The sequence below is a fragment of the Melospiza melodia genome, chromosome 5 (genome assembly GCF_035770615.1).
Source record: "Melospiza melodia melodia isolate bMelMel2 chromosome 5, bMelMel2.pri, whole genome shotgun sequence".
Taxonomy (NCBI): Eukaryota; Metazoa; Chordata; class Aves; order Passeriformes; family Passerellidae; genus Melospiza; species Melospiza melodia.
The window spans coordinates 26,314,158-26,337,143 of NC_086198.1; the positions used below are offsets into that span (position 1 = coordinate 26,314,158).

General features: G+C 42.9%; 1 protein-coding gene across 13 annotated transcripts in view; it reads right to left on the minus strand.

Annotated features, from left to right (window-relative positions):
- Positions 1-22,986, minus strand: part of ADGRL3 (adhesion G protein-coupled receptor L3) — a 491,811-nt gene that overhangs the window by 210,140 nt on the left and 258,685 nt on the right. The window lies entirely within an intron of this gene.

Here is a 22,986-nt window from a genome sequence, read left to right on the forward strand (position 1 = left end):
AAAAAGATGCAGGAGCCAGGACTACAGCATCCCCTGGGGAAGCTCAGCAGTGAGGCTGATGGCAAACACCAATATCTTCATCAGCTTATTACCAAAAGAGGTGAGGCATGGTGGCACAGCCTTTCCCCTCCAGGAGGTATTTCTTTAATACTAGCATCCCCACAAATAAAATGCAAGGACTAAACCAACAACGGCAGCAAAAATAATCATTGCATGTTTTATAGCAGACATAACAATATGTTTTGCAACATTTTTATAAAGTGTTCTCACAAAACCAGTTATCTTGTATAACACTCTTTAAGCCAAAGCAAAGACTAGAAACAGCAAGACTTGAGTGGGAGGAAAAAAAATACCACCAAATAAGCTGTCTAAAAACCAAAACAATGTTTTCATACAAAGCCTGTTAGAGAAACTTCCCAGTCTGATCATTCACAAAACAACACCCGTGCATTAGGCACAAATGGCTAAGATTTATTCCATCATTCTGCCCACCATGGATGCACCTCCTGAAATGAGGTACTTTTTCCAAAAAGCTTGCTCTCAATGAAGAAGACACAGAAGGAACTGACCCTGCCTGCTGCAGTGAGCATCATTCAGCTTAGGAGAACATACACAGAGGTTGGGTTCTGCAAGATGCTCTTCCTGAGCATATACTGGTCCATGTGTAGAAACCCACATTTGCCTCTGATTTCATGGGACAAACACCTCTAATGTACAATTAGTGATACAAAAGCATTTAGCAAACAGTGATTCCATAGAGAAAAATCATCTGCTTCTTTGTTTGTTTAAATAAAAAAAAAGAGAGAAATATTATTAGTCTTTGATTTTTCTGCTTTTGCACCCCAGAAAGAGACCTCCTAAGGGCTAGACCACTGCATCTATTTCCATAAGGATTCTGCCTCCTCTGACATGAAAGGGGACCCCTGACCCTTCTGCTGTTCTGGCAGAAGCTACATCCAGCACAGAATTCATTTAGGTCTGCAGTGGAAATGCTTCGTGTTTACCTGAAGCTACAGTTTGTCAGCCTTAATGCGGATTTTATTTGAGCCTGTAAATTAAAATTGATTCATTAGCAATTGCCTTAAGCTCCATAATTTCTTTAATTTTATGGAAAGAATAATAAGAGTGGATACGCTTGCTCATCAGGCTGTTTTGCTGGATCCCAGATAATCCAGAGGGCTGGGACATTCTCCTGTTTTCTAGATGAAAGACAACAGTTATCACAGCAAGTGACTAGTTCTGTTATACAGACAGAAAAATAATTTCCTTAACAAAAAAGATAATGTCCTCACCCATGCTGGGATATCACAGGTAGCTCAGACCATGCAAGTGGGCAGTTTTCCAGGAGAGGCTTTGAACATCATCCAGAATTTCACTTTCAACAAAAATCCTTTACTGGGCGCAATGTGCCTTTCAAAAAGCAATTTCACTGGTCTAATCAATAGTCTTCCTGGCTGAAGGGACAGCACTGGCCACATTACACAGAATAACAGCAATGGATCAAAGATACCTTTCAAAATCACCAGTAAAGATCCAGAACTAGGAGGAACTGGAGGTGGAGGGAGGAACAACCACCTTCAGGGCTCATCTGTGTTGTGTTTCCTTTCTGTTTGCAAGGAAGCATTTGCTTTGAGTGGTCAAGCATTTCCTTGTGGTCCTTTCTTTTTAATGCAAGAACTTGGCTACATAAAACAGAAGTGAAAATACAACCTGGAAAGTTGTATGTGAACAGCACAGTTTTAACCTCCTCAAATGCATGCTATCTTCTGCAATATCACCAAAGAGACTAAAAGATTCATGATACAAGGGTCTGAATGGGGAATGCAGGATGTACAGAAATGCAGAAGCTTTTCCCCCCAACTCTAGGACATCCTGAAGCCCCCCTACACTTTCCTGGAATGGGGGATGGCAAAGCCTACCAAGCACAGGAACTTTCAAAGAAGGTGAGATCAAATTATCAGTGCCACCTTGGGGAGGAAACACAGAAAACCAAATGAAAAACTCTCAAAATCACAAATACTATGTAGTGTAAGTAACTCACAAAATTAACTTTAAAAGGGTTTATATTAAAAGTAAACAAACAAAAAAAACCCCCAAAAAACCCCAAAAAACTAGAAAAAAGCAGAACAAAAAAAAAAAACCCACCCAAACCAAAAAACAAACCCCAAAATGAAAACCAGAAGAACTCAACCTCCTCTCTTTTTCACACTCCTTTCCTATGGGCAGCAAAACTAAATCTGGCACTTGGCATTTTGAGCTTCCTTTTACCACCCCAGGGTGAAACACGGAAGTTTCTCATTCCAGCACACTTAAAGGGATGATGGCAATTTACACTAAAAACCATAGGAAAAAACCTAATGCCTGTTCAATGAACTACTACTGTCAGACATCAGGCTATGGAAATTTTAAGGGGAGAAAGAAGCAAAAACCACTCATCATTAGAGCTCTGGTTGCTCTGCCTTTGCTCATGCATTTTATCCCTTTTACAACAGCTTCTTGGTCCCTTCAGCTTTGTCATATTTCTTTCCAGACAGATTAAAGGCCCAGGTGACACTAAGTGACATGCAAAAAGTGACATGGGAAAGGAGATGTGTAAAAGATGATGAATCTGTAGCCTTGAAAATCACAGGGAGAAAACCCATAATGTATTCCTGCTATACTTCATTTCCAGCAAACCAGGCCATGAGCTCTTCCTTGTAAATCACAGGATTTTACATGGAATCTTGGGATTTCCTGGCACCTGGGTCTTGGCAACACTTCCTCCAAACTCCTACAAGTTGTGAGGCTTAGCAGTGGGTATCAGATAGATAATTTTATGCTATTAAAAAAAACAGCTTCCATTTTATTAGTTTGTCCAGCATTTTAAAAACAAACGTTCTGGAGACACAAGAGAACTGAAGTAGCCCCTCAAGCGGTTTAAGCTCACCTTGTTGTTTGTTATTATGAAATCTGACAAGAAATTTATAGCCATCTTTTTGTGTGTGCGTTGGTTTGTTTTATGCATCATTCCTCTTTCCCTGGTACATCCTGAAGTGCAAGGTGGGCACCTGAGTAAAGGTTCTCAAAGACCCTGTCCATGTCTTGAGCCACCTCCCTAACTGCTGCTGGGATTTGTAGACCCTTTCTCTGAACCAAAAGTGTCCACTCAGCTCAGCAAGACCAACCAAGAGACCAGAAACCAAAGCAAAACCCAGGATCAGCATTTGCAGCCCAACTTGAGACACCAATTCCTATCTGTTCCTGTACGTTCAGGAAAAGAGAATATTCCAAATTCTCCTGAAGTCAGTCCAAGGTACTTGGCAGCCTTTAAACATCCATCATCTTATAAACATAAGTTCATGTTATTCGCATCTATGTTTTGGAGAGGAAAAAAATCACCCTACTGTGAAAAGTGCAAATTGTTGCAAGATTATTTTTTAAAAAAGACAAGAAAAACCCAAACCAAACAAAAAAAAAAAAAAAAAAAAAAAAAAAACAGAAAGAAAGAGAAAAAAACGGGGGAGTCCTATACATTCTTTCCAGCTGTATTTATTCCTACTAGTTAAGACCCCCCTTTTTGTCTTTCTATCTGGATATGTGGAAAAGTGTTTAATCTAGAAGTGAGGTGTCAATCCACTGTAACAAATACACCGTAACGGAAAACATGGATTATTTTTGCAGAACTTCTCCCAGTTCCAGTGGAAAATGACTTTCAGGAGTTTTAATGTGAAACAGGAATAGTATTTCATTTGTCATTTGCTTTGCATTTATAGCAGTAGGACTGAAGGAAACATTTGAGTTCAGGACCAGCTGCAGGGCTCAACTCTGCTTACAACTCTCTGTTCAGACTTTAACTAAAAACAACACCAAAACTTCATTCCCCTTCAGCAAACTTCCATTTCTTCTCCCTGGAAATATTTTTATGATTTATAAGTGACAAGGTCATCTTGTGACAACAAAACAGAAACACTTTAGATGTAAACAGCTGCTTATTCCTGCTGTGATATCTTTAATTTTTTTTTTTCCGATGCTGACATTGTTAATATATTTAGCAAGAGATCAAGAAAGGGGGGGAAAAAAAGTTTGGCAGTTTATTTTCAGGCTTTCCAGAAACCTTTAAAGCATAGACACGTCAACAACATCAGGCTAGACGTGTCTGGGGCAATATGTTTGTCAGAACAAAAACGCAAAGGCAGCATAAAATCAATGATCAATTCCAAACAAAAGCCTTTCAGCATTAATCATGGCAGGTGCAATACCAGCAAGTCTTCCAACTCCCCATCTAGGTGGGAACCAGACAATAAAAGCAGGTGCCCAAACCATGGAGGCAGGCACCTGCTGTGCTAGGGACATCAGGAGAAGAGCAACGAGAACCCATGCCCAGCTCTACCACAAGCCTAGAGGCTCAAACATTGATTTGACCCCAACACATCCTCCTTCTCCTAATCCTCCAGAGACCAGCCCTTCAGAGATGAAGCAACAATTCCTGCAACACTGAAGCTCCTGTGAATATGGCACAGTGGAAGCTACTACCTGGGGAAGCCACCTGCCTCCTCTGAATCCTCAGATTGTCAGAGTCCAAACTGGTGTTAAAAACCATGAGGATGAGGAAATTTCACATCCACACACTTAGATTTACAGGGCAGGTACTGAGCTGCCACATCCAGCCCCTGCTCATAGCTGTGCTACCCTCCACCTAGAGCAGCTTCCAACAAGGAAGCTTAAAGCCCACGTGTGCCAACCAAACCACTCACCTGTGTTTCATAGAGTGCCTTGTTTTTTTGGCAGCCAGTGCTCTTCTCCCTGCCCTCAGCTGAAACACCTACTTTACACAGACTTTATTTTTTTCTGCAAAGACAAGGCAGCCATCGTGTGCCCAGGCACGCTAATATAGCCAAGACATCAATATCTAAGCCTCTTCCTCAAGGTCTATTATGCTTTTCTAATGGTTTTACAGTAACAGACAGACTTAATTCATTATCCTTCATGGCAATGCTGCAAGACATGCTTTTCCTTCCCTGGAACACAAAAATCTCCTCTCTGGATGAGCGCTTTAAGAAAGAGGTTGTCGCAGCAAATAAGTAAGCCAGGAGTGTGTTCTCCCCTGTCAATATATGATATTTCCAAATTAGCCCTTTAGGAAGAGCCAAGGAAAAAAAAAAAAAAAAAAAGCCCTGGAGAAAGTAAACAGGAAGCAAAGAGAAATATCACTAAAAAGTGGAGCTCACATGATGGGCTGGAAATAAGGGGTAAAGGGAATAAAAAAAAGGCAAGCAGAAAAGGGAAAAGGGAGGCAGTGGAGAATAGAACTCTAAGCCCCCAGAAAAGACTTGGGTTCAGCACATTTGCTTTCAGTAATGCACTGCACAAAAGCAAAGCTAAATCCCCCACCTGTTTAGCTTCCAGAAACAAAGAATTCCTCAACAGAATCTTTTTCTGCCTCTGCAAAACCTTAAAAGCAAAGCATCTAATGACAGGGAGATGAAAATCCAGTTTCTCTAGCATTTTTTTCATTATGAATGGGCCTTTTTATTGATCTTTCAGAGCACTGAGAGGCTGGCTTTCCAACCTCTGCTGCGATATAATTATCTGCGGTGTTTAATGCTAGCACAGACGAGTCCCACTACACAGTGCATTTTGTTGTTTTATTGACAGGTTTTAATTATCCAGGTGCTAGAGCTGTCAGGCTGCTTCTTATGTGATCAAACTAATACAGGATGAGGCAGAGCAGTCTAATTGCAGCCTCACCTAGTGCCTCTGTGCAGAAATGCCAATGAGATACATTTAAACTGCTATGATTATTGTAAAATCTTATAAAGTTTGATGGGAAAAGGAGTCCTCTTTCTATAGCTCCAACCTATTTAATCCCCCTTGTTATTATTGTATATTGAACAAAGGAAAATTGAAGGAAAACAAGCCTCCAAAACCACCCCAAAATCCCAGCCAGCAAAACACCAGAAAAATCCTGCACAGCCAAACCAAATATGAGCTGCAAAGGTCACCAAAGGGACTACCTTGATATGTTATAGAGAGCCTGGGAGCAAGAAGGAAAACAGGTCCTGGAAATAAATTAAATACCAGGTTTACAGACTAAAAATCAAAAAAATAATTGCAGTGTTTCAACTCCTTGATAAGGCCCTTAAAATTTAACAAGAGACATTTAATAGCAAATTCACAAGATTTAAGAGTTTTTAATAAAAATTTGGGGCACTCCTGAACTTGGTTTATCTGCTGAGCTGCCGGGGACACCCGAGGCCAGTAATCTGAGGTCTAGGGCAGGACCTGCCAGCAGGGATGATGTGATTCATCATCAACCTCCAAATGAGAGCTCCCCCAAGCAACAAAAGCTTTTTCCTCTGTGCTTCATCATGTAATGTCCTTTACATTTATAGTTTCCTGGGATTTATTTTGCCCCATCTCCTTGCAATTAGCACAGTGAGGGGAGGAGGTGGAATCCCCAAAGGCAATGATTGTGCAGGGCAACAGGTGAGCCTGGCCAAGCGCCCTGTGCCCATGTGCAGCATCCCTGCAGCTACAGGAAACAAGCCTGGTGAGAGAGACTATCATCCTGACAGCAAGAACAGCAAAACCACAATGTGCCCCAGCCACTGGGTGTACTTGGACAAAGAGTTTGGGTCAGCATGGAAAACAGGTCTGCACTGAGCACACCCCAAGCAGTCACGGCGCTGCTCCAGCTGCGGGGAGATGAGGACACGAGCAAGGCCAGGTCTGCAATGCAGGCCAGCATTACTGCATGGTCCTCAGGGCTAATCAACACACCAGCCAGGCCCTAAGACTATAAAGCTCATCTTTTAAAGAACTACATCTGCCCTTTTACAGGTACTCTAGTTTTTCCAACTCCATAAACTTCTGTAGCAGCCTAATAAAAAAGCACTTTACAAAACACTGTTGGGGTATCTGGAGAGGAGAGCTAACACCTAAAACAAACCAACCAATAAAAGGCTCATCAGTTTAGCCAGACTTAACACTAGTTAAAATAACTGTGAACAGAAAACAATCTGGTTTTTAATTTGGGCTAGGCGGTCAAATTAAAGGCTAAGGGAGATCTGGGCTGAATTTCAGCTGGCACTCCACATTACTTTGTCTTCATTGCCATTTTAACACAAGTCAATGTGAGTTAAAACCCCATTTTTTTCTTCTTTAGTGCAAGTACCCAGAGCTGGGATATCCAGAGCAAGCTGAAATAGGTTATTTTCTGTACAACAGCTCTAAAGTGTGTTCAGACCCTCAGTGTACCATTACCTGCCTGTCACTGAGCCTGCAGCCCAGGGAGCACCAAGGTGCTGCAGCTCTGTAGCACTGTGAGGTACCAACCTGCTGCTCAGCACTGGCTGAGCAGGAAGAAAATTTGACCATGAACACTGAGAAACTTTTTAAATATATGAAGAAAAAAATCATAAATAAATGTTCCACCCTATTTCAAAGGAAAATCCGGTATTACTTTCACCATATCCCTCTTTGCTAATTGTCACGTTACTGCTGTCATTTTCTGTCACCACCCAGTGCCCCCATCCCAGCCACTCAACAGTTGCTGCAACAGATAAAACTGAAATCAGAGAATATTTTCTCTAAAGGGGCTGAAGTAATCAGTATGCATGGGCTGGAAGGTTTAACATATTAGCCTTTCACCTCTGCAAATAGGGTTAAAGAAAGGTTTGGGGCCAAAATAATTTGTACTGCACTCCAACTCAAATTTGACATAATAACTGAATGAAACCAAAATGAACACGTCCAAACAGCACAGAAGGTCAAGGCTGGGCAACTCCCTGATGAACTAAAGAGTGAACCAAAGGCATACAGGCAGTTCTGCTTCTATAACCCAGAGCAGCATCTCTCCTCACTGCTCGTGCCAATAGCATGGTACTGAGGTGATTTTTAAGAAAAGGTCGATAGATTTTAGTTTAGGTGGCAATTGGCCCTCAGCCTCCTGGTGTGGGGAGAGGGAGGCAGAAGTACAGTAAATTTCCAAATGAAACCCAGGATCAACATGTGACAGGTTGTGACTTTAGCACCATGGCTAAAGCAGTTCAGACAAAAAGATAATATTAGTAAAATAACAGCCTCCAACAGCCTGCCACATCATGTGCTATTAATACAGAATCTGTTCATGGTCCCTGATTTTGTACAGCACCTCGTGCAAAGGAGACTTGGCCCACTCTGTGCCTCAGGCATTAAAGCAAGGCAAATAATAATCAGAAACAAAACGAATTTTCTCAAAAAATAATCCTGAAATGAACTAAGCATGTTGTTCAATATTCAAAAGTGATTTCTTTTTTTATTTTATTCCAACACAACCAATGCTGCCTCTTTGATCTTCAGCCCAAAGCTTGAATAAAGGCAGTCTGCACTTTGATTCTAAGCTCCAGAGAAATCACAGTGTCACAAAACCTTCATACGCTTCCCAGCTCTGCATTGCCCAACAGATTCAGAAGCAAAAGCTAAGGAGGGGGAAAAAAAAGCCAAATATCAAATGCATTGAAACTGCAGTTGGGAAGTTGCTCAAAATGTCTAAACATAGCACTGAACATTTTTTGGCTGCATGCAGCAACACAGAAAGGGATGGAAGGAAGCATTTTTAAAAACCATGTCCAGCAGTTCCAGAGAGGGTTTCTTACACTGTGCTCAGCACTAGGCTGGGTGAAGTCTAATCACACACCTCTAGCCTCTCACACCCCCATTCCTTCCACACTTGTCCTCCCCAGGGCAGTTTTCAGCATATCCATCCATCCATCCATCCATCCATCCATCCATCATAAGCTACACATGCCCACCAGCTCTTCTCCTTCCTCACCCTCTGGTCACCATCCTGAAAGGGACAAGACTTGTTCATGACATACTTTATCCAACTTTAAAACATGTGTTTAAAAAAAACAGAGATTTGGCCTAAAAAACTCCTTTGAGAAAAAGTCTGATAGGAAAGGGCCTCTGAACATCTGCAGGACAACAGCTGGTAGGAACAGAGGAACAGGGCTTCTGCAAAACCTCAAGTTTTCTTTGTGACTCTGTGGAAAATACTTTGTTAGTAGAGGATTCACTATTTCATAATACAGAGCCCGCCTGAGAATTAAAGAATTAAACTCCTTGTACGTAAGACAGCCTTCCTTTGAGGAAGCTAAACACAAAGGCCGAGTTTTCCAGAAAGCCTCTGCCTCCCACTAGGGCTGGATTCCTCCAAAGAGCTCGGTTCTTCCTAGAGGAGCTACAAAAAAGCCCAGCTGTTCAAGCATGGCCTGGGACTCCTCAATTCTCATGAGGAGCAGCTGAAGCTGACAGCTATTAAGCATTTTTCAGGCAGCAGGCTGTGTCACTGAGTGCCTACTTTGGTAATCTAACCCAGAGAGTTCCATAGGGGAAAAAAAAAAATAAGCCTGCACAGGATTGTATGGGAGCCTTAGGTGGGGCAAAACTGGGAAATCCACATTCCAGAGCATGGAGCATGTCTCTGGCAAGTCAGCTTTAAAATATGTGACCGCTGCTGCTCAGACACACTGAAGTCCAGGGAGATGGATGAAAGGGTGAAGATGCAGGATAAATTCATCAGATGTCTCCATAAATCATTTCTATAGTTAACATTTGTTCCCTGCTTTTCATTACTTACATTTCTAAAGCCACTGGGTGCCTTGCTGCAGTGGATCTAATAAAAAGGAAGATAAATTTTAACATCCCTTTTTGAAACATGTTAAAATGATCTAGCTTTCTTTTGAATGTTAATGGCAAGCATTACAAGAAATACAGTGTCTCAAAACAATTCACTGGGGCTGGAAGAGAAAGCAGAGTCTCACTGTGGCCTGGAAATTCACAGCCCTGGTCACCATCCAACTGGTTTCAGAGATTTTATTTGTGGCCCTAATGTGTTGGGCACCGCAACCACACCATCCCACCCCAACAGGTTTCAAAGATTTTATTTGTGACCCTAATGCTTTGGGCAGCTTTGTCACCAAAACCTGCCCTTGCTTTGCACAGACTCTCTGACTCAAGGGCGAAATTCCATCCTTGAGAAGAGAAGGAAATATTTGTGGAGACCGGCAGTTTGGAAAAGAATCTGAGCTGCCTGACAGCTGTTCAGAGACATGGGATGCCAGAGGGATCCCAGCGGAGCATACAGGATTACACCCATGCACACACAGAGAAAATCATTAAAGTTTCTGTCTCTAAAGTTTCACACTTAATGAAAGAAAGCGAGGGAGATATCTGGAGAATTCTTGGGTTATACTGACAGCTAATGAATCCTCCTTTTGCCAAGAGCACACCCTGGGAAACTCACTGGCAGTGATGGGGGGACCCACAGAGATGCCAGTGTGTCCAGGCAGAGGGGGAGCAGGGAGTGATTCCCTCCAGTTCTCCCTGCTCCATCCCCGGGGAGGTGGGGAATCAAGCAGAGAGCCAGCCTGCTGTTGGATGGCTGGAGTTGTTCTACAACAGAAGCAAGGACCTTTATAAGCGAGCTTAATCCCTCGCAGGTTAAACAAAACAAATGACTGCACGAGTGAGCAATTAAAGAGCATTCCACAGCCAGCCCTGGAAGAGCCTCACCATTGATTAATTAGGTTCAAAGGGCCAAGGCTAACCTCACAGTCCCCTGAGAAAGAGACCACTTAGCCCCTTCTAAAACAGAAAAAAAAAAAGGAAATAAAATATCAGCATTCCTATTTAACACTGGAGCATTAGTTAAACAGCTGGTAGAGCAGTGAAACAATTACTTGGGACTGATCTACATTCAGCTGTATTATTTTATTACATTCAGGAGAAACTTAATTAAGCTTCTGTTACTTAATAAAAGTACTGTTTCTGCCATGCAAAGCCCTCAAATTTGTCAGTGGGGTTTCCCAAGAGAGGATAGCTCCCACTATCACATTCCTCCTGCCTGCGTTTGAAGGCTAAGAGGATGGAGGATATTTTCATGCATTAATGCTCCTTGGGGTGCTCTAGCTGTCTCTGCCAGCTGTCACCAGAGGGGAGAGGAACACACTGATACCTGCCCTGTTATCTTAGGGGACCTACTGGACACCTGGGCAGCACGTTCTATTCCCAAACACATCATGGGCTGGGTCTTCAGTGCTTCAGCATTGCCAGGAGGAAGGCATCAACTATTCACTCTACTGCAACAAGCAAAAAAGCAAACTGTTCCTGGAAAACAAACAAACAAACAAACCCACCCAAACATGCTGCTGGCCTCATAGCTGCCCACAGGCATGATCCACACCCTAGGAAATTCAGAGGGTGAACAGCCCTTAACAGGGACCACATAACCATTAACAGGGTCTGAGCTGGGTAGCAGGAGTGCACAATCAAGGATACTCCTGTACTAAGAAAACATGTGAAGAGTTCCACCAGCTCATGCCACCAGAAGGACTCCCAAATCATCCACCCAAAGGCTGTCTGGAATATTAAGGTTCTAAAAGACTGAAAAAGTTTTGTTGAAAGGACCATGCTATACATGCAACCCACACTCATCATCTGTAACTCTATCCAACTTCTCTACAGGATTATCAGCCACATGCTACATCCTAACCACCCTCTCCCTAAAATGCTTGTCTTGCCCTCCTTTTGCCCTCACACAAACAGCTCCTCTGCTGTGACTCACCAAAAGATCCAGTTTTGAGGAGAAAAATCTGTCCCCAGCTTTGTGAAAGTAATGAAAGCAAGCACTTGAACTGCAAAGAGCCAGACAAAAACACTAACCAGCTGCTCAGACTCTCTGGACTTTCACTGTGGATGCTCAGACAAACTTTGGTGAGGTAATGGGAAAATTTCTCCCTGGTGAGGGAGAAAACCCACAAAGTGTCACTTGCTGAGCAGAGGCCATGGCTTGAGCAGCTTTTCAGCACTGGCACCATGACCAGAAAATGACTCCTGAACCAACTGACTCACGCCGTGCTCCCCAGCCAAGAGTAACTTGCCAATTGGCTTTTGGCCCTACTGAACTCTGTGCTAGGCTCTTGTGACCCTGGAGCTGCTCCTGGATGTTCTGACACATCCAATTCCCCATGTGCCCTATTGACATTGATATTTCTAAAGCTCCCTCTTCTTTCCAGGAGACAAAGGCACGGGTACAGAGGTGACAGACTCGCACCAAGAAGCAATTCCCCCTGCCATGAGACACTGAAGCCCCTCCATCAGCTCAGCAACTCACAGCACGCAGCTGTTAATAATACCATGACACCTCCCAGACTTTAAAATCACACGAGGCTCTGAAGTCTGCACTGTCAGGACCATTAGAGCCAAGCACACTGGTCTGATGATGCTTGCAGCTACTCTGTCTCTGCTCTCTGAAGTAATTCACTGCCACAGATTCCGTTCTGTGGACCTGAAAAAAAATGGATTTAATTCCATGGACAGCTGTAAAGACTTAGTTTCCGGTCTGTAGCAGAACATCCTTATGTTGGTGAAGTCCAAACCTTTTCTCCTTGCAAGGGGCTCTGCTTTTTCTGAATGGTGACTTAAAATCCTGCAGTAATTACGTAGTCCATATTGCAGTTTGGTTGTAATAAGGGAAAGTGGGGAACAGATCTCAGGTGCTGAAGAATGTGCAGTCAGGGTTGAGGACATCCCAACTTGCCTTTGGAGTCAACAGAACTCTCCATATATTCACTACTGCTAACCCTGATTGCAGTAAAATAGTATGTGAGTGACCACATTTTATTCTCTTAGTGTAAGTTAAGATGCAAGTGGCATCCAAATTCTTCCTTCTTTTCCTCAGAGCATCTATCAAAAGTTAATTCTCTTCCAAATGTTGAGAAAATGAGGCTTTCCCTCCCCTGTGCTTTTGGCAGACCTCATCTCACTCCAGGATTTTTGAAGTCATGTATAAATAGCCAATGCCCCTCCTTGTACTGAATCAGCCAGTACAGACATATGGATAGGGCTGAGAAAGTTCAGTGTGAACAGACTGACAGACAAACCCTAAAATATTGACCAACTAGGAACTTGCCTCTGTCCCAGCCAGTCTCATCCTATGTGTCACTCCCTGTAACCATGCAGCCTGGGAAAAAAGACACTTTGGTTTTCCATCTAATGGCTACCCACCTCCTACTGCCAGGGGCTGGGGCTTGATCCTGCAGCCTCTGCCTTTACAAATGTCCTGACAACTCTCTCAAAGCACCAGTGAGCCTCACCTCACTCACTCCAACACAACCGAGCAAATAAATAATGCTATTTATGCACTGCACACCATTTGTCAACCCATTTGTCATTTCTGATCTTTCACTGCTCACGCACTAAAACTATGTGGGATTTTATTCAAACCTCCCTTGCAGGTGTGATGAATGCTTTATTTATACAGCAGCATTTCATCTCGTGGAACTGTTACTATGCACATACAAGCCTCCAAGTCCCTGTGTGGTGCAAGTGGAAGGTGTAAAGACAGATGACAACTAGAGGCAGTGCCGTAATTAAAGCCACAGGGGGAATCATGGATGGCTCAGCCTAAACTGGGACGTGCTTGCCAGGGAAAACACACCACTTCAGATGAAGCATTCACTCTCCATCATCAGGGAAGGGGAAAAACATGGATCAGTTCCCAAAGACCTTCTTAAAGGTCAGCGTGACAATGTCTATCCATGCCCAGCTTATCAGAACACCCATGACATCAGCAACAGCTCTGCCTGGGGAGCACATTATCTCCAAGCAAATCACCTCCCACTGACTCCCCCTGCCAGAATTCTGGTCCAGGACAAAAAAACCTGGAAGAAGGCACTCCTACAAATAACCAGTTATGAGCCATGAATAAATTCCCTTGGGTGGTGTCTTCCAGTGGTCAAAAGCCCAGACAGAAGTGGCGAAGGAGCCCTTATTGACATTTCTGTTGTGAGGCACAGTGACCTTATAGGGGACATTTCTACTCTTCCACACCACTGGAAGCATGGCACTGACCTCCCTGCAAAGTCTTTTAAGAGCCAAGGAAGAAAAACATACATATATATATATATATATATATATATACACATACTACTTGTATAACTATTTACTGGCCTGGGAAACCTGCTGCCCAAACCTGCTGAGATCTACAGGGTCTCTTCTGGAAGCAAAGCTCTGTTACAATGAAGGATTGTCAATGTAATTGACAATTGTCAATGAAGTCAGAACCTCTGCCTGGTTTCTGCTTTGCATCACAGCCACCACAGTAAGGTGGTTGAGCTCACTCGTGCCATGCAGCACACCAAATGTGTCCCTGGCCCTTCATAACCATTTGATACAAGCAGGGCTGCAGTAAAAAGAGTAAAGGATCAGCCCTGAACTGATCCCTTTGTCTTCTGGGAGGAACTTCCTTGGCAGTTTTTACTGTGTGAGCAGAATCTAATCAGCTCCAGAATGATCTTCCTGGCAGCTCCTGGCTGCTTCAGATAAATCTGCAAGATCTATTATCAATTCTTGTATTTTAGTGGGTGTGGGGTAAAGTAAAGGTGAGAGAAACAGCTATGGACCAATTTCAGGTACCTTGATATCAAACCACTCCTTCCACTTTATTTTTAAATTTCAAGGGGCGGGGGATTCATACAAAACTGTGTAAATAGGCATCAGACTCATGTTTATTGCCTAAGCAATAGAAGATTAGAATTGACAAATGGAGAGGTTTTTGGAGACACAGATGCTACAATCATTTTAATATAATTTGGATTTCCAAATCAGTAATTACTCTATCACATATTTATAATTTTGTAGATGCTACTAGAAATGCTGATGTCTTTTTCTATGCATAGTAATGAGCAACAACAAGGGCTGTTAATATAAAGCCTGTAATGTTTGTATTCATATGTAAATAGGTTATGTAAACGTTTTAGACATTTCTCACTAAAACACTGAGTTCTAATCTAAGTGGCTCCATTCCTAAACTAGAAAATCGCACTCTGCATAGAAATTGTTTACTAGTCTGTCAGCAAAGCCGCCAAAGCAGTGAGCTGAATTTATAGGGGGATTTTCATCTCCCCATCAGACACAACATCAGAGTAATTGACAAGGTTTAAATGCCCAGACAGATATGCAGGTTGTTATTCAGGAATTTGCTTGCATGTGATGTCATACATATTCAGCACACGCGCACCTTCGGCATTACACATGCACAAGCGCAGACACTGTTTTTGAGCACTGAGGAATGCAGCAGTGCTTGATTTAATTAAACTAATTTAGTTAAGCTGATACAAACCCTGGTTAAGTGCGACAGAATCAGTTTAGTTTCCACCTGCTCCTAATTGACTTATGATCAAACTGAGTAAGGTACATTAAAACACCAACGCGTGTCTCCAAGCAAGAGTAAATTACACGAATTTAAACCCACAACTTCAGTTAATTCCAAGTGATGCTAGGGATGGAAGTGAAAAAGGAAAAAAAAAAAAAAAAAAAAAAGGAAGTGGTGTAAAAACTTCAGGGCAACCATAGGATGGTTTTCACCATAGGATGTTACCATTTTTCTCCCCTCTGCTTCCCCTCAAGCTGCAGTCTGCATTTGTCCCAGCTGGTGTGTGGGAGCTTGGAGGAGCGGTCCTTGGGGCTTACACAGGCCATTTGTAACTCAGCTGGAGCATGGGCACACCACCACAGCACTGTCCTTTAGGGGAGCTGCTGTGCCTATTAAAGCAAACCCCTGTCCCTCTCTCCTCTTTGAGCACCATAACATCAACTTGCATTAACTTCAGTGATACCTGCTCTCAACTCCGTAATGCAGAGGGGAATCGCATCTTGAGCCTTTTTCCTTGGTGTCTCTAACAAACCATATCCAGCCTCATCCTTTTCTCTTCTTGATTGCATATATTTGCAAAGATGATGCAGTGCCAGTAAAGGCTTTGGAAAGACAGATCAGAGATTCCCAGGGCTCCAGTACAGCACATGAGTAACTCCTATTTGTAGAGGAGACAATAGATGTCTTCTCTTCATCAGCAAAAATAAAATGGAAATGACAACAAGGATGCAAACAGCCTGCTGTTGCTGCAGCAAATCTCAGCATCTTCTACCATCTAGGGATAGTATTTTCAAGATCAGTTAAGTCCTTTGCTTTTGATGAGGCTGTCAAACACTGCCAGGGGCAGCTACTGGTGTTTTGACCTTGCTCTCTTCTGCCTTCCCTGCTCCTCCTTCATCCCCACTTTCCCTTTGTTCCACTTTGAAGCACTCTTACACTGCTCAGGGAATGGTATTAACAATGAACTAGCCAAAGTATATTTACATCTTGTGCAATCACAGCTTTGCTCATCCTGCCCTCTTAACTACTGCCTTCAAGCAAGGCAAAGTAACATCAGTCATGCCAGGGAACAACAGGGAGAGAAAAGCTCGACATCCATATCCAAGCACTTGAATTATTGTCATTTCCCTGGTGAGCCACAGTGATGTGGGATGACCTGTGACAAACAAGGCAGTTTCCAGTGGAAATTGGGGGCAGGGGAAGGCAGATAGCTCTACAGGAAAAGCATAATAATTTCTGCAGGCCACAAGTGTAGACTCTATTATGCCCCTGCCAAGAACAGTTACTCACATGAGTAAAATTAAGAGCACTGCAGACCAGGTGAGCAAATCCATGCCCACTTTGTTTCCAAGGACAGAATTTCATCCTCATAAGGCTCTGTTTGTACAGTGGAATAGCAATATCGATTCTAGCAGTTATTGCAGTCCCCCAGAGCAGGAACACTGAAGTGAATCAAACCCCCTGTGGTTTTGCCCCTGTGATCATCTTTGTGCTAAGGGCTATTGGGATGCCCAGTGCTAAGAAACTGGGTCGTAGGCTGCTTTAGATTTTTATTCCCATTCCTCTTGGATGTGACAAATGGTGAGCACTTTCTAGTAATGCTGTAAGTGCTCAAACATGGTTGCACCTAACAAAAACATGGGAGCAAAAGACATTTTCCTGCTTGCCTGGAACTTGTTCCATCAAGTGAAGTTTGCAGACAAGTAAGAGGAAAATGAAAGCTCTTTGTTCCTGTTGGAGAGCCTTCATCTGTAAATTTTAGGAAGTAAAAAATGGGCCACACGGCACATTTGCTCAGACTGGTGGTCTGACATCACTGTGTCACTTAAATATAGCTGTACACTGATCAAACCTGATCAGATTTCTCATTACATAACCTGTTCCAACAAGGACAATTGTTTTCACTAAATCAGACCAGTGATCCCACTGGGGGACCAAACTTCCCCCTTGGTTTTAAAACACTATCCCTGATGAGTTTTCTGTCTACCTGGCAGACTCTGCAATAGCCTTGATGCTCAAAATGATGCTCTGAAATCAGGGAAGCATACAGGATCTTTGTGCCATCTGAGAGTGAGAACCTTGTCTGAAGGAGTCAGCCTCTGTCCAAGGTCTGCACAGGGAACAAAGCCAGAAAATCACTTCAACTGTCTCTGTTAGAAGTACCACAAATTATGATGAATCTAGTTTAGTATTTGTGTTTATTAAAAACAATTCTTGCTTCATCAAAACCTCCTTTTGGCATAGCCATTATCAAACCAAACCTATGCAACAACCTCATGAAGTAAACGAGGCTGGTAAGAGAGGGCTTGTTGCTGGTAGAGCTTTCTTCATCCTCTCTGTAAATCCAGTTACCCAGGAAAAAATAAATTATTTACTGACAGGTCTGTGCTGAAATTAGGAGTCCTACTGGTATGGCACAACTTCTTCCTATGCTGTTAACCAGCTGCACTGGCAAAACATCCAGGGCAGAGCAGCCTGCAGATCCGTGTCCACTGGTGTTTCCTAAGGATTCTGCCTCATGTCGGGAAAATCCTGTTCAGACTTAGATTCCTGTGGTGCCAATACATCTGCTCCTAAGACTATCCCTCTGCATTACTTCACAGCATAATTACAAAGGCACAAAGCTGGAGTATCCCTCACCACCCACTCCAAATCCTCTCTCACACTGCCCGCCTCTTCCCTTATTTCACTCCATTTCAGGCAAATCCTGATTACGCCAACACAAAGGGAATTGGACAACTTTGTTCAGATGCAGCCTGAACAGATTGAGCCTTTGTATTCATCAAGGCTTCTGCCTGACTTTTTAATTTTATTTTTTAAATATTAAACAAGGAACTAGGAAGTTTGTAATTATTTCACCAATTAAAAAAAAAAATAGAATGCACAAGGTACTAAGAAACTCCATTCTCTCCCTTTTACAGATATTGCTGCTACACTTTCTTGCATAAGCGGCTCTCCTCCAATAAATGTTTAGGTCCCTACTGAGTGATCCTAAATTCACCTGGCTGTGGCTGGAAGAGAAAATATGAACAAAAACTGAACAAGGAAAAGGTTCCTAATTTCATACCATAATTCATAGGGCTGCAAGGAACATTTGTCTTGTCAACTCATCTGTTTAATCAAAGAACTTTAATCAAACTGCAGCTCCAGAAACCACAGGTTAATGTGGACAAACAACAAGAATAATTAAAGCACTCAAATAATCTGTAGCTTGTCTGTCATCAGCTCCTATGTACACTGGAGGTTTGAGGTACTTTTATCTTGCATATTTAGTGAGCTGGATCCTTAGCAGGACTCAGTAAATAAAGATCCCATGGAACTACTGCTGATCCCTGATGAATGCACAGCTATTACCTCCACAGGCTGAGCTGTTCCAGTCTCCATGTTTCTTCAGACACACATGCACCCACAGGAACAACCACTGCATTGTTTCTTATCAATGCAGTTAAATACAAAGGGTTGTCACAGCCAAATATTTCTGAGGCACTGTTTTCCCTTGGAAAATGATGAACTGTCGAATCAAAACGCTGTGTGGGAATATGTTGATTCACATTGCCATTTAGGAAAAAACTTTCCAGTTTAAAATGTGTTTTATGCGCTCTTATTAAAATTAATTACATAGCTTTGAAAAGCAAAATATTCTGATTCAACAAACATTTCTTTCAGCAGAAAGTCAGTCTTCTGGACAATTTACAAATGTTTGATCTTGTGTTGATTCAGAATTGTTTACACTGTCACTGCAATGGCAGAAATTCCTGTAACAGTTGAGTGTGCTCTCAGCAAAAGCCAAGTAATACAGCCCTCTTTCACCATCTTCTAGGCTATCTCAAATTGATGTGAGATCACTACATGGTTCCTCAGAATATGTGTCTGTATATTTTTGAGAGTAGTACACAGTCACTGATCCTCACCAACTCACTGGCCAGCCAGAGCCCTTCCTTGGTCCTCAATTCTGGACACTTGTAGGATTTCAGCAAACTGTGTGAGTAGATTCACGGGCATTAAAATGCATAAACAAACACACATGAGACACTGATTGAACTGCAGCCTAGGAGGAAAAAAGCCAGAAACAATCCAAGACTTTTGCAGGCTGCAAGTTTAGGAAAATAAAAAGAATTCAGGTTGGTCCAGCTTCTAAGATCTTCTAAGATCAGGGGTTTGCACACCATTTCTGAGGCACACCCTGCTCCTGCTGGCTGCTTTTTGAGGGAAGCCCCATGATTAGGACACAGCACTTGAATTCCACAGGGCTGAGGGGAATTAAATATTTGTCTGACAGCGGAGGGGGAAGAAGGAAAAAAAAAAAAAAAAGTGAGCCAAAGGAGCTCCTTCCTTACTCTGCAAAGAACTTGAACTTGTACATGCTTACCAGGATGAGGAACGATAGAGAGGTTCAAGTTTCAGGGCATTGTTTACGGTGTAAGAGAGGCCCCTTGTGAAGGAACCTGCAGGAAAATCTATGAGAAAGGGTAAAACAGAGCTGCTGAGCACAAAATCCTAGATGTTGTTACTACAAACAAAATGAAAGTCTATGTGTTGTTACCCAAGAGGTATTTACCAAGATGTCAAAGAAGGTTTGGATGATGGAGAAGTGGCCACTGGAAAGGTGAGAAAATTATCAAGGTCATTTTTTCTAAAGTGTTAAAAGCAAGAATTGTACTGGCAGAGGATTAAAGTCTACATCTCCCAGTAACTCAGAAGATCCAGAGGGACCAAAAAATCAAATCAGTGAGATGCCCCCTTAGGGATGTTTGAGGGCTGCAGCAGGCAAAAGAAGACAAGGACATCTTCATCAATTTTCCCAAAACTGCACTCATAATCAGCAGGACAGACATTTTAGTTTATGCCTCCAAACATCAAAACTAAGAATTGGTGGTGAAACCAAAGGATAAGTATAGACAGACTGCAAACTTTTTAAGAATAAGAGTTACAACTGTTTGGTTACAAAGGTAGTAATTTTACATTTTTCTCTGAAGTTTATCCTTCAGTCATTCTTGTGAAATGGAAATGTGCTGCCAGGACCAATTTATTATCTAACACATTGCAACAGCTATTGCTGTTCATTAGGAGATGCTACAGCAGTGTTTACTCAAACATTCAATAAGAGCAATTTCACTTCCCACCTTAGATTGTTTATTCAGGTACACACTGATATTGATGCTAGCAGGCATCAAGTTAAAAATCACACATTAGAAACATAAGCATCCACCTGTTTTACCCTTGTGTTTTATCACTGCAGATCAGATAAATCAAAGCAGTGATTTTTTTCCCCTTTCTTCTGCTTTTAAGCATATTCTACTGTATGTTGTTTTTACTTAGGTCAGGAGATGGCTATATAATACATTAGACATTTGCTTTTGCAGACTTGGGAAGGAATTTAATCAGTACATGAATGAGGCTTAAAGAAACAGAAAGCTTCCTAATGCAAATGCAGCTGTGACTGATAAGAAGGACAATGGACAGAAATCCTTGACTTGATTAACTTAGTGACCTAGAAAGAGGGATGTGTCTCATTCCAGCAGGGCAGAACAGAGAAACACTCATTAACTGTTCCTTTTGGCTGAAAGGATCCGCAGCACTCACTTCCGCACCCAAAGGAGCCATTCACCAGAAACTTGGACACACTAGGGAAGCCTTTCTTTTAGCTTCTGGCTGTACAAAGTCGAACAGAGGTACAGACTTCACATAAATAAGTGTCTTTCTCTCTCCCCCTCACCCTCTCTCGCTGCCTGCTTTGGCTTTTCAGATGGTTCAGCTGGTCCTAAACCACATACAGTAAGAAAGATTATTTCAAAAGGACTTGATTCACTTTGATGTGTTGCTTTGTTTTAATGGGATGACTTTTCAAAAGACATGCAAAAACTCTTAACTATTTCATATCTGCACACGCACTGTGTACATCTGCCTGGTAATTGTACGGGAAAGAGCAGAATGCAGCAAGGCTAATCTTAGTAAGACCTTTAATAATACTCCAGATATATCTTACACCTTTCAAAACCCTGTGGACAGCAGCTAATTAAATCTCTCAACACTGTTCTGGTACAGATGGGTTAAGAGTAGTTATCTCTGCTTTGCAGGTGGAAGGAGAGAAACAACATGGCATGCTGCAGAATTTAAAAGCTACAGTCATTTCCTCTTCCAGCTCATGGCTCTAAGTGCAAACCCCAAAACCCCACAGAGCGGCCCAGTTGCGTGAGAAAAAGGGGTCACAGACTGCCCTGGGGGAGTTTAGGCACTGAGAGAGAGAGGGGACACGAACCCAAAAGCTGCCTCCTGACCCCAAGGACTCCTGCCACAGAGCAACAATGCTGAACAGCACTGACATTTTTCCACAGAAAAGAAATGGAGCACAAAGGTCTCATAAAGAATCAATTAGATACTGCAAGAGAATGCAAAATAAAGGTGGGGGACACACAGAGAATATCAAATGGAGAGGAGAAAGGCGGGAGCATGTTCTCCTAGGGCTGGCTCATGTCCCCACTCCAGCTATCAATGGCCTGATTGGCATGCAGGAGGATGGGAATCCAGAAGTGTAACAGAGCTGGAAAGGAAGCCAGGTCTTCCTTATCTTGCCACGGTGGTCCCATTCCTCCAAATAACAGAGGTTTGGAAAATTAATTAACATGCTGAAAGAAAGTCTGACCACAAGAGCAGATTTCTAATTAGCTGCTGATAGTGCTGGCAGGCTGCTTCAGAGTCAAGGCTGACTCCACTGGCTGCACACAGGGTATGGGCCATGACTGAGTAAAAAGCACACAAACCTGGACACATTTACTCCAGTGATTCATGGATAAGAGGGCAAAAGGAGCACATTAACACTGGCTGGTGATGTGGTGGACTTGCAGCATATCACCAAGCATCCAAACAGTGCTTCCTAAATAAAATATGTATGTCTTACTGCCTGTATCAGCTATGCATCTTTCCTTCACTCATCTCCAAACAACAATTTAAAAATAGCACACAGAGTCATGAGAGCTCACCTAAGCCTCAGCCCTGCTTGGATAATATCAATAAGCAGAGCTCACACTTGGCTAAGGATTGAAGGCAGATGTATTGGGGAAGGCAGTGGCAATGCCAGGACTCCTCAAAGGATGGAGCTCTTCCACAATCCCGGACTGGCAGTATGAGAGTTAAATATTTCTGATGATCAAAAGGGCAACAGAGATCTTCAGGAGCTTCACTGCTGTGTCTGATCCCAGAGAGCCAGCTCAGATTTCCACAGCAACTTCAACCTCATCGCTCCCAGCACTACCATCCTCTTCCCTCCAAATGTTTGTCTCCTCATAATGGAAGTCTTCTCTCTTGGGGAGCCCCCTGAACCTTAAACATGTTTTTCCAACAAGATTGGTAGGCACTGAGGGCACAGGAGGCCACAGCAAGTGCCAGCCCTGAGCACAGAGAAGCTGAAGGCCACCTCAGCAGAGCTCAGTGCAGCTTGCAGGGCAGGAACACCTCGAGGGCAGGACAAGGTGTGCAAGGGAGCGGGGCCAGCTCAGCAGAGCACAAAGCACACAGAGAAAGCCAAAAAGCCGCCAGTCCTTCCGGCAGGGATAAAGGAACGGGCCAGAAGGGGATCCCCCTCCTGAAGCAGGAGGTGCCAGCTGCCTCTGCCAGACTCTGGCACACCGTGATTGATGGGGGACATGAGAGATGCACAAAGGAAAGGAACTGCCAGGAGAAGGAAGAGCCAGCTAATTTAGCCACAAGAGACTAACACAGCCAAAGTTGTGCTAGGGTCAGGAGCCAGACAAAAATTAGGAGCTTTCACTTAACAGGAAGATGCTTGGCAAAGAGAAAAGACAACCCAGTTT